The sequence below is a fragment of the Salvelinus sp. IW2-2015 genome, unplaced genomic scaffold (genome assembly GCF_002910315.2).
Source record: "Salvelinus sp. IW2-2015 unplaced genomic scaffold, ASM291031v2 Un_scaffold1988, whole genome shotgun sequence".
In the NCBI taxonomy this organism is placed as follows: Eukaryota; Metazoa; Chordata; class Actinopteri; order Salmoniformes; family Salmonidae; genus Salvelinus; species Salvelinus sp. IW2-2015.
Genome location: NW_019943338.1, coordinates 131,183 through 142,556, shown reverse-complemented (window position 1 = coordinate 142,556; position 11,374 = coordinate 131,183). Strand labels below are relative to the sequence as shown.

The window sequence follows — 11,374 nt, the reverse complement described above, 5'->3', positions numbered from 1 at the left end:
ACGCCAACAACACACCCAACACACCAACATGGAGGACTCTTCAACAAATACACAGGTACCCAAACACCCAACACACCCACAATGGAGACCTCTTCACCAAAATACACAGTACGCAACAAACACACCGCAACACAACAACACTGGGGACCTCTCACCAAAATAACAGGTACGCCAACAAACACACCCAACACAACACAACATGGAGGACCTCTTCACCAAATACACAGGTACGCCAAAAACACACCAAACACACAACATGGAGGACCTCTACCAAAATACAAGGTAGGCCAACAACACCCAACACACAAACATGGAGGACTCTTCACCAAATACCAGGTACGCCAACAAACGACCCAACACACACAAAGGAGGACCTCTTCACCAAAATAAACAGGTACGCCAACAAACAACCCAACACACACAACAATGGAGGACCTCTTCACCAAATACACAGGTACCCAAAAACACACCCAACACACACAACATGGAGACCTCTTCCAAAATACACAGGTACGCCAACAAACACACCCAACACAACAACATGGAGACCTCTTCACCAAAATACACAGGTACGCCAACAAACACACCAACACAACAACATGGAGGACCTTCACACAAATACACAGGTACGCCAAAACCACCCAACACACACAACATGGAGACTCTCTTACCAAAAACACAGGTACAACCAACAAACACACACAACATGGAGGACTCTTCACCAAAATAACAGGTACCCAACAAACACACCCAACACCACACTGGAGACTTTTCACCAAAATACCCAGGTACGCCAACAAACAGGTAGACATACAACCACAACTGGCCTTACATCCTCGCCCAAAAACTGAACTCAAACCAAAAGCGCAAACGATTTAAAAACGGTATTTAATTGTACTCCAAGAAAAATAACACTAATGTCTACTGCTGGTTTTACAGCTATCGTACACCTGAATCATTCTAAGCATATTAACAGTAATACATGTTTTAACTTAAATGTTTTTTACTGCTGAAAAGTCTAATGACATTCTATTTCTCGTCCTCCCCAGTCAGTCGAAAGAGATAATAGTCTGGGTCGTAAAGAACAGGGGACTCATTCGAGTAGCCGCCAGAGTCTGGTCTCCCCAGTGAAGCACAAGCACAGTGGGGGGGGACCTCCAACCTGACCTGGGCTCCACCTGCGGTCCAGCTCGCGGACGACACTTCATTGGCCCTGTTCAGAAGAAGGGCAGTAAGTCAGAGGGAAGGGACACGCCTCTCTGCCATGGAACCTCTAAGAGCACAACCCCTCGCCGCGACGCAGTCACGGATTCTCCACGTCGTCGACGGGAGGGGAATACGACCACCGGTAATAACGGACAGCAGACCCGCCGGACAATGAGTCCGGACGCGACCTGATTATAGTCATTCTTACATGTACCTCACCAACCTGTGTATTTTGGTGAAGAGGTCCTCCATGTTGTGTGTGTTGGGTGTGTTTGTTGGCGTACCTGTGTATTTTGGTGAAGAGGTCCTCCATGTTGGGTGTGTTGGGTGTGTGTCCACCGACATCATCATCCGTTTCCTCTGTGATGTGGAGTTCCGTTTTAACACTAAAGTCCAAACTACTCTGCTCAAAGTTCTCCTCCACTGCATCATCACCTGGAGACAATAGGATTGGTCAGTTCCTCTCTACGACAATAAACATTTCTATCAATGAATACCAGTCAATAACTTAAGAAAACAATTAACAATGAATAAAAACCGTATTGGTAGTTATGTTTTTTAAATTGCTATGGCAACCACTTACACATCAACTAACAACTGAAGAGAATCAGAAACAGTCGTTTTGAACTGTAACACGTTTGCTTATTCTGTCAGGACCTGAATTCCAGCTAAATAAATTGTCATTAATTAGTTCCCTGTCACAACATTATACACATACCTGTCCCTATCTCTACAGTGGCCATCCTCCCTTCCAGGTCTGTAAGAGAACAATCCTGCAATGAAGACTCCATTGAGCTCTCCTCATCTGTTCCCAGGTGGTTTTCCTGGTTTTCCTCTTTACCGGGAATCTCCTCAGGTGGGAACGCTCCAACAGGAGAGCGGAGAGCGGCTGGGCCGTCCATCTGTGTTCCCTGTCTGTCGGTGGTACCGTTGGAATGCACCGTGGTGGAGATGGAGGGGAAAAGGAGACTGTTGGGCTTCTTGGGAACTGGTGGAGGAACCTTGAGGAGAGATTCAGAATTAGTGGATTGTCTACATGATAACTAAAGGACAATTTGGTTTGTAGCAGGAAGTAGTCAAAGTATTTGGTTTGTAGCAGGAAGTAGTCAAAGTATTTATTTTGTAGCAGGAAGTAGTCAAAGTACATACAGGTAATATATGTAGATTATATGGAATGGGAGTACCATCCTCCTCAGTGATTTTCATAAAAATGTAAATGGTCAAACATTTAAAAAGTTATCTTTTTTAGATAAAACTATACTAAATAAATTCAGCAAAAAAAGAAACTGAGTGAAAAAAGAAACTGAGTGATGATAATTCGTAAAAATCGTAATTCGTAAAAATCCAAAATCCAAAATCCAAAAAATCCACAGATCTTCATTGTAAAGGGTTTGAACACTGTTTCCCATGCTTGTTCAATGAACCATAAACAATTAATGAACATGCACCTGTGGAACGGTCGTTAGGACACTACCAGCTTAAAGATGGTAGGCAATTAAGGTCACAGTTATGAAAACTTAGGACACTAAAGAGGCCTTTCTACTGACTTTTTAAAAAAACAAAAAGAAAGATGCCCAGGGTCCCTGCTTATCTGCGTGATCGTGCCTTAGGCATGCTGCAAAGAGGCATGAGGACTGCAGATGTGGCCAGGGCAATAAATTGCAATGTCCGTACTGTGAGACGCCTAAGACAGCACTACAGGGAGACAGAGGACAGACAGCTGATCATCTCGCAGTTGGCAGTCCAGTGAACAACATGCTACAGGATCGTAATACGAACATCACAGCGCGGACAGGTAACAAGATGGAACAAAACTGCAGAGTTTCAGGAACGCACATCTCCATCAGTGCCAGACGTCCGCAAAGCTGAGAGAGGCTTGGACTTGAGGGCTGATTGCAGCCGTGTAAGGCAGGTCCTCACCAGACATCACGCGCAACAAACATTCGTTATGGCACAAAACCACCGTCGCTGGACCAGACAGGACCGGCAAAAGTGGTATCTTCACTAAAGACGGTCTTACATTGTGGTTGATGGTGGGATCGCTAATCGTCGAGGAATGAGCGTACACCGAGGCGTGCTTTGACGGAATCGAGGAGGTGGGGTCCGTCATGATGGGGCGGTTGTCACTCCATTCAGCGACTGAGCTGTGATGCAGCATCTGAACCTGTGTCGTACAGGGACAAGAATCCTCTCCCTCATGTGACCTCTGCAGGCCATCCTGACATGACCTCCAGCATGAAATACCACCAGGCAGTACTGCGTCTGTGCGTGACCTTGCAAGACAGGAATGTCAGTGTTCTGCCATGGCCAGCGAAGAGCCCGGATCTCAATCCCATTGAGCACCTCTGGGACCTGTTGGATCGGAGGGTGAGGGCTAGGGCCATTCCCCCCAGAAATGTCCGGGAACTTGCAGGTGCCTTGGTGGAAGAGTGGGGTAACATCTCACAGCAAGAACTGGCAAATCTGGTGCAGTCCATGAGGAGGAGATGCACTGCAGGACTTTTACTTTTGATTTTGACCCCCCCTTTGTTCAGGGACACATTATTCCATTTATGTTAGTCACATGTCTGTGGAACTTGTTCAGTTTATGTCTCAGATGTTTAATCTTGTTATGTTCATACAAATATTTACACATGTTAAGTTTACTGAAAATAAACACAGTTGACAGTGAGAGGACATTTCTTTTTTTGCTGAGTTTATAATCACGTCACAAAATAATTGATTAAAACACACTGTTTTGCAAATAATGTCTACAGTAGCCTCAACAGCACTCTGTAGGGTAGCACCATGGTGTAGCCGGAGGACAGATAGCATCCTTCCTGCTCTGGGTACATTGACATTGACAACCCCTTCCACAGACACAAAACCTAGGAGGCTCATGGTTCTCACCCCCTTCCACAGACTTCCACAGTAATTATGACAACTTCCGGAGGACGTCCTCCAACCTATCAGCGCTCTTGAAGCATGAACTGACATGTTGTCCACCCAATCAAAGGATCAGAGAATGAATCTAGTACTGAAAGCATAAGCTACAGCTAGCTAGCACTGCAGTGCATAACATGTGGTGAGTAGTTGACTCAAAGACAAAGACAATAGTTGAACATTTTTGAACAAATACATTTCTTCCAAAATGAAGGAGAGGCAAGGGAGAAATAGAGAAAGAGAGAGAGATTATCATTTTTTTTCACTTTCAGTTTCACTTAGTTAGCATGCAAATGCAGCTAGCTAGTTTAGCCTACTGAAACACCCTGCTCAAACAGAGGGATGCTATGTTAGCTAGCTGGCTAGGACTTTCCAACACAACACTGGGACTCTTTCAAGTCCTGGTAATCTTTTGGTTTTACTAATTTATTGCCACCGGTGTAACTGCTTACTGACTGTACACTGTAGCGTTACTGCATGAAGCGGGATTACTAACGCGGTGGTTCTACTAGCTATACTGACTATGACGTTACTTTAGCTAATATGGTGACAACGACGTAGGCTGTGCGTAAGTTAGTGGTTTGGCTTGGAAAGGTTTTTTCGACTAGTCACATACAGCAGATGTGTTGTGTATTGAAGTCCACAAGTGAAGGGAAGAGGTGAAAGGAGAGCGAATAGATGCAAGAAGGAATACAATGTGGCTGCTATGAAAGTGAACTGTGTTTACACGTGATTAGTGGTGTATTAATTCGCAATTTTGTTGAAACATACCTGAATTTGTCCAATAGAAACTCTCGATTGTAAATGTTAGACTAATGATTACACCCTATATCAGCTAGATGCAAGCAGGAGGGTGCAAGGCGGTATTGAATGTCACTGTCTGTCCATGTGTCACCTCAAATTTGTCTCTCGAACTGTGTGCACCTACATTGTAAACTTTCATTCATAGGCTAGGTTGTAGCAACCTCATGATATGGGGAAAATTCCAGTATTATGTAGTAGCCTAAACCTATCGATGTTACATTGAACTGGATGAATGGAATATGAATGAGAGTCTGAAAAAAATGGCCAAGCTCATGAAAACATTTTTTGTCCTCCCTCACCTTAAACGGCACTGACCGCCACTGACGGAGACAGAGACAGAGACAGAGACAGAGACAGAGACAGAGACAGAGACAGAGACAGAGACAGAGACAGAGACAGAGACAGACAGACAGACAGACAGACAGACAGACAGACAGACAGACAGACAGACAGACAGACAGACAGACAGACAGGGGCCTACCTTGGGTTTCTTCTTGTCCAATTCAGCCAGACAGGATATGGTCATCCTGCTAGGTAGAGACGTGCTCTTATCCTGAGTCTCCAGCACTTCCTGGTTACTGCAGGGAGAGGGGAGAGACCCTCCATCCTCAGGCCCAAGACGGAGCTCCAAGTCAGGGTTGAACTCCGGCTCCATGGAGGGATCCTCCAGGAGGGGCTGGGGCAGGGGGAGAGGAGGCAGATCGTACAGGGACTGGGTGTGGGGGAAGGAGGGGGCATCGTAGAGGCTCTGGGGGTAGTGGAGGGGGAAGGTTTGGGGATGTTCCTGGGGTCTAAAGGGACTGGTGGGGGTGTGAGGGAAGGCTTTCTTCAGCTTGGGCTTCCTACCTACCACCATGTAAATGCTGGGGTTGGGCATGGGCCGGGTAGGGTCAATGGGGGAGGCAGGGGGGGAGTCGGAGGCAATGGGGGAGGAGGAGGGGCACTTGAGGAGGAGGTTGAAGGGCCGTTTGGGTAACGGGGGTTTCACCGCGACCAGAGGCTTGGGTTTGGAGGGAACTAGGGGCCCGATGGAGTTGACACCAAGGTGGACAGGCGGGGGGGAAAGGTCAAGACCCTGCTCCTCCTCGATGATGTCATCAGAGGCTCCGTCTGGGAAGTCCTCCAGGTCAGTACGGGAGACGGAACGCAGGCGGATGTTCCGGATCTCGTTCGTGGTCACCACGGGGAGAGATGATTGACTGCCGGAACTCAGTTTACCGGGCTTGGCTGCAGTGGATGTGTCAGAATGACGCCTGCTGGCCTTCTGTTTCGGTTTGATGGAGGACAAGTCTAGATGAGCGTTAACCGGCATCTCGAAGGAAAGCCTCGACCGGGCGGCTGGGTCACGCGGCGAGGTCACCGGCAGCGAAGACTTCCTCTCAGGGATTTTGGGGCGCATCTTACACCCCAATGTGGAGGCGGGCCCTTGTGTTGTTCCTGCGACCTGATTGGAGGGGGTGATGGGCGTGGGTGTCTCTGATTGGCTAGAGTAGCCGCTGGAAGGAGACATGAGTCCTGGAGGCTTGAAGGGGGAGGAGGCTTTGGTCGACTCGATGGAGAGGAGGGAGGGAGAGGAGGCTCGGGAGGTAGACGGGGATTCCAGGAGAGACTCTGAACTGCCTCGAACCTTGGATTAGATTAGAAAAGATTACATTTTTATTAGCCATGTATGGTTAAAAACATAATCTTCCTGGTCGTACATCAGCAAAAATCCTACATTACACCAGCGCTATCCAACCCTCCTCCTGGAGATCTCACCAAGACTGTTAGCTGAATCAGACTGTTAAATTGGGGTTGGACTGTAGATCTCCAGGAAGAGAGAGCCCTGCATGACACAATACATACAACACACAAACCCCTGTGGCTTTACACAAGTAGAAAAGTACTTAGGGCCCTATTCAGACTTAACTTAACTTAAAATGGACTTAAGTCAACAGAACATGCACTTTAGTGAAACGTTTTACTTAAATCCATGTTAAAACAACTTATCTCAAGTCTGGATGTGGCCCTAAGTGCCTAGACTAGTCTTACCTTCATACAGTCTACGACAGTAGTCCCTGTGGCGGTGCTAGACCCGGACCATGACTGGTAGGGATCAGAAGACTTCCACTCCCCCAGCTGCCAGTGGGCTGGGGAGGACAGCTCTGTGTTGCTGGGTCCCTGGACCTCCAGGCCAGGGGGCCCGTCCATCCCGCCGTAGCCCAGCTCGGGATCCTCCAGATCAGGCTTGGAGAGGCAGGAGGAGGCAGGTAGGAGAAAGTCTGGCTGGAAGTCCTGGAGGTGTTCCCGTGGGATGTGGAGGGATTTGGGGCGTCCTTCCCTGTAGTGACCCCTGTCACGGCCGTGCACACGCCCATCGGCGTCCCCTAAATTCTTCATGAGCGAGACGCTCCGGACGGGCGGAGGGGGTTTGTGTTTGGACTTCTTTAGCGAGATGGAGCGAGAGCGTAACCGTAGGCGATCGTCCTGGGGGAAGTTGCCGTCGGTTACGGAGATGTTGTCGACGCTGGCGCTACCGTCCTCGGAGCTCCCGCTGGGATACAGGAGGGCGTAGCTCTCCCCGCTCTCACCACGGAGCTGATAGTGGTGGTGGCTGTGCATTTCTGTTGGAACACCCCCGTTCGTCCCGTTACCGGCTCCTGTGACACTGTACATCCCGCCACTGACGTTATCTGTGGAGCAGAACGAACCGGAGTCTGTCGGCGTGGAGAGAGAGCGCTCGCGGAACTTGAATGCGTTGGCCGCAGCGATGGAATGTGCCGACCTCTCCCCCCTTTCTCCTCCTCCCACCCCTCTTTCTGACCCCATCTGTCCCCCTGCGGGGCTAGCCGCCGCGCCCTCTGTCTCGCTCCGCCTCCCCGTCATCATAACCATGGTTACCGGGTGCCTGAGACCGGACGGCTCCGATATCAACGTGAACGAACTAGAGTGAGACTGTGACCCCGAGCTCCCGGAGAGTCCCAAACTGGTCTGAGAGGGGCACATCAACCCTCCACCCTGCCCCCCTACCCCCCCAACCATCCCCACCGTTTTGGGCATGGTTGCCGGTCCCTTCCCTAGCAGATTGGGAGCTAAATTATAACTATAGGCCTCACTCCAGACTCCAGGAGAGAAGGTAGAGCCTTTAGGGCCGTTCCAGGACTGAGACGGGGAGTTGGAGCAGAGAAGGGTAGCAGAGTGGTCCATGGTGCCCAGAGTAGGAGGGGGCATCCGGGGGGACTGGGGCAGGCTGAGGCTGGGCTCCAGGTCACTGTGGGTCTTCCTCAGGGTAAGGTGCTGGACAGGGGTGTCTGAGACGGGCTCCAGAGACCGGGGCTGACCGGTGACGCCGCAGCCCACGGACAGAGAGGGGGAACAGGAGCCCTGGAGGAGGTCTACGCCCAGGATTTTACCCTCACCTAGGGAGAGAAGGAGGAGAGGGGGAGAGACAGTCAAGTTATCCATGGATAAAAACAGAAAGGATTTAAGGTTGTCATATTCATAATTAGGGATCACTTATCATCAGAATAACATTTTCCTGGGCTTGCCTACATTAATACGAAAACCTTATTTGAAGTTTAAGAGACGGCTCCTGAGAAAAGACCTGGGGTAACTCCCCACTGGGCACACACTGGTTGAATCAACGTCGTTTCCACGTCAATTTAATTAAACGACGTTGAACCAATGTGGAATAGATGTTGACTTGGCCTCTGTGGCCAATGGGCCATTACATTCTACACTGAGTGTACAAAACATTAAGAACACCTGCTCTTTCCAATACAGATTGACCAGGTGAATCCAGGTAAAATCTATGATCTCTTATTGATGTCACTTGTTAAATCCACTTCAATGAAGGGGAGGAGACAGGTTATAACCTTTACAGGATCGGTGGGTCCCCCGCGGTTGAGCTAATGTAGGCTAATGCGATTAGCATGAGGTTGTAAGTAACAAGAAAATTTCCCAGGACATAGATGTATCTGATATTGGCGGAAAGCTTAAATTCTTGTTAATCTAACTGCACTGTCCAATGTACAGTAGCTATTACAGTGAAAGAATACCATGCTATTGTTTGAGGAGAGTGGACAGTTTTGAACATGAAAAGTTATTAATAAACAAATTAGGCACATTTGGGCAGTTTTGATGCAACATTTTGAACAGAAAGGCAATGGTTCATTGGCTCAGTCTAAAACTTTGCACATACACTGCTGCCATCTAGTGGCCAAAATCTAAATTTCACCTGGGCTGGAATAATACATTATGGTCTTTCTTTTGCATCTTCAAATATGATGTTACAAAAAAAAATATATATATTTTTTAATCTTCTTTGTATTATCTTTTACCAGATTTTTCAAATGTTATCAAGAATATGCATATCCTTGCTTCAGGTTCTGAGCTACAGGCAGATAGATTTGGGTATGTCATTTTAGGTGAAAATTGAAAAGAAGTGGCGGGTCCTTAAGAGCTACAAATAATGATTTTTATGCCATGGGACAATTGAGACATGGATTGTGTATGTGAGGGTGAATGGACAAGACAAAAGATTGAAGTGCCTTTGAACGGGGTCTGGTAGTAGGTGCCTTTGAACGGGGTATGGTAGTAGGTGCCTTTGAACGGTGTATGGTAGTAGGTGCCAGGAGCACCGGTTTGTGTCAAGAACTGTAACTCTGCTGGGGTTTTCACGCTCAACAGTTTCCCTTGTGTATCAAGGATGGTCCACTGCCCAAAGGACATCCAGCTAACTTGACACAACTGTGGGAAGCATTGGAGTCAAAATGAACCAGCATTTCAGTTTGTTTTTCCTCCCTCTCCCCATCCCTACCTCTGTCTCTCTCTCTTTCCCTCTCTCTTTCCCTCTCTCTGCAATGGAGAAGAACTGTGCGTTGCCATGGCAACAGCTACCTGTTCTGTCATTAGGGCAATGGTGAGCTGATGGCAGAGAGAGATAGTGAGTGAGGATAGCGAGAGAGGTAGATAGCGAGAGAGAGAGAGAGAGAGAGAGAGAGAGAGAAGAGAGAGAGAGAGAGAAGAGAGAGAGAGAGAGAGAGAGAGAGAGAGAGAGAGAGAGAAGAGAGAGAGAGAGAGAGAGAGAGGGGGAGGAGTGCTAGAGAGAGAGAGGGAGAGAGAAAGAGAGAAGAGAAAGGAGAGAAGGGGAGAAAGAGAGAAGAGAGAGGGGAGAGAGAGTAAGAGAAGGGTGCAGCAGTCACACCTATCAATCTAACCTTGCCAAGCTAGTCCTATCACAGCTAACCTTACCAAGAGAGTCTACTATTACCCCTAACCTTGCCAAGCTAGTCTATCACAGCTAACCTTACAAAGAGTCTATCTATTACCCTAACCTTGCCAAGCTAGTCTATCACAGCTAACCTTACCAAGAGAGTCTATCTATACCCTAACCTTGCAAGCTAGTCTATACCAAACCTTACCAGCTAGCCTATCTATCAACCTAACCTTACCAAGCTAGTCACTATCACACCTAACCTTACCAGCTAGTCTATCACACCTAACCTTACCAAGCTAGTCTATCACCAGCTAACCTTACCAAGCTAGTCTATTAACACACCTAACCTTACCAACTAGTCTATCTACACACCTAACTTACCAAGCATGTTATCCAGCTAACCTTACCAAGCTAGTTCTCACAGCTAACCTTACCAAGCTAGTCTATCTAACACACCTAACCTAACCAAGCTAGTCTATCACACCTAACCTTACCAGCTAGTCTACTTCACACCTAACCTACCAAGCTAGTCTATCACACCTAACCTTACCAGCTAGTCTATTACACCCTAACCTTACCAGCTAGTCTATACACCTATGCTTTACAAGCTAGTCTATCAAAGCTAACCTTACCAAGCTAGTCATTACACCTAACGTTACAACTAGTCTATCTATCACAACTAACCTTACCAGCTAGTCTATCACACTAACCTTACCAACTAGTCTATCTAACACCTAACCTTACCAAGCTAGTCTATTAATCACACTAACCTTACCAGCTAGTCTATCACACTAACCTTACCAGCTAGTCTTCACACTAACTTACCAGCTAGTCTATTACACCTAACCTACCAGCTAGTCTACTCACACTAACCTTACCAGCTAGTCTATCACACTAACTTACCAAGCTAGTCTATCAACTAACCTAACAACTAGTCTTATCAACATACTAACCTTACCAAGCTAGTCTACACATACCTAACCTTACCAGCTAGTCTATTAACACCTAACCTTACCAAATAGTCTATCACACCTAACCTTACCAAGCTAGTCTATCTAACATACCTAACCTTACCAAGCTAGTCTATCTACACACCTAACCTTACCAAAAGCTAGTCTATCAAAGCTAACCTTACCAAGCTAGTCTATCAAATAACCTTACCAAGTTAGTCTAATCTAACATACCTATCCTTACCTAAGCTAGTCTATCTAACAACTAACCTTACCACAGTCTATTAACACCAAC

At 47.4% G+C, this 11,374-nt stretch overlaps 1 pseudogene; it reads right to left on the bottom strand.

Moving 5' to 3' along the window:
• Positions 1-11,374, bottom strand: part of LOC112072651 (NHS-like protein 2) — a 74,535-nt pseudogene that overhangs the window by 8,199 nt on the left and 54,962 nt on the right.